We start from the raw sequence: 1,500 nt of genomic DNA, 5'->3' as shown, positions 1-1,500 counted from the left end.
AAGCATAAGACGTAAATGACAAGCATGATCAGCTTTAGATTTCGAGTAAATGAGAATGTCATCAATAAAGACTATCACAAAACGATCCAAATAGGGTTTACAAACACGATTCATAAGATCCATGAACACAGCGGGTGCGTTGGTCAATCCAAAAGGCATGACCACGAACTCATAGTGTCCATAACGAGTACGAAAAGCGGTTTTGGGTACATCATCTTCGAGAACACAAAGCTGATGATAACCAAAACGAAGGTCAATATTCGGAAAATAGGACGCGCCTTGTAGTTGGTCAAATAGATCATCGATATGAGGGAGAGGGTAACGATTCTTAACGGTAAGCTTATTATGTTCACGGTAGTCGATACACATATGAAACGAGCCATCTTTCTTCTTGACGAATAACACATGAGCACCCCACGGGGAGGTACTTAGATGAATGAATCCCTTGTCGAGCAGTTCTTGTAGTTGGCAGGATAGTTCTTGCATCTCGGAAGGTGCAAGTCGATAACGAGCCTTGGCGACAGGAGTCGCACCAGGTATGAGATCAATACGAAAATCAACGGATCTTGGAGGAGGAAGACCAGGAAGATCTTCAGGAAAGACATCAGGGAAATCACACACTACTGGAACGTCGCTTATGTTCTTCCCCTTGCCCTTTTGTTCCACCACGTGGGCCAAGAAGGCAAAGTTCTGTTTACGTAAGCATTTGTTCGCTTGAGTGCATGACATCAACTTCAGTTCTTTCGAAGGTCGGTCTCCATAGACATGTAAAATATCACTGGATGGAAGAGGCAGACGAACAAACTTCTCGTGACAAGCAATCTCGGCATGATTCTTACACAACCAATCCATGCCAATTATGACATCAAAACTACCCAATCGCATAGGTATTAAATCAATAGTAAATACGTGGAAATTAAGAGTCAAGGAACAACCACAAAGAATAGAATCAACTTGAATAGATTTACCATTGGCATTCTCCACCGAAAACGACTTAGGTAACATATAGCGTGCACAGTTTAACAATGATTCAAATTCTACGGACACAAAGCTTCTATCGGCACCAGTATCAAATAGTATCGAAGCGTAAAGGTTATTCATAAGAAACGTACTGGCGTGTGCGTATATATACATAATTTTGCAATGAAATTACACACGATTCGGTTTTAAATTTATAAAAGTGATTATTACTTTTACATCAAAACACACACGAAAGAGGCAAGTGTACCCCGTCATATATATAGTAAAGTATCGGTAAGAACCAAGTATCGATCCAAGGAAATGGGCGGAGGAATAATACTAGACCTTTGTCACTAAACTACCGGTAAAAACATAAGTTGTTTGATTTTATAAAAACTAAAGTAAGCGTAAACAAATACATAATAAAAACATAATAGATAATAGATAAAAACCCTTGCTTAATACACAACCACAGCATGTCAACTAAGTCGGTTTTGGCACTAGAAGCATTCGGTCAATTTTCCAATTTAAGACAATTAG

The sequence above is a fragment of the Helianthus annuus genome, chromosome 4 (genome assembly GCF_002127325.2).
Source record: "Helianthus annuus cultivar XRQ/B chromosome 4, HanXRQr2.0-SUNRISE, whole genome shotgun sequence".
NCBI lineage: Eukaryota > Viridiplantae > Streptophyta > Magnoliopsida > Asterales > Asteraceae > Helianthus > Helianthus annuus.
This window is presented reverse-complemented; position numbering follows the sequence as displayed.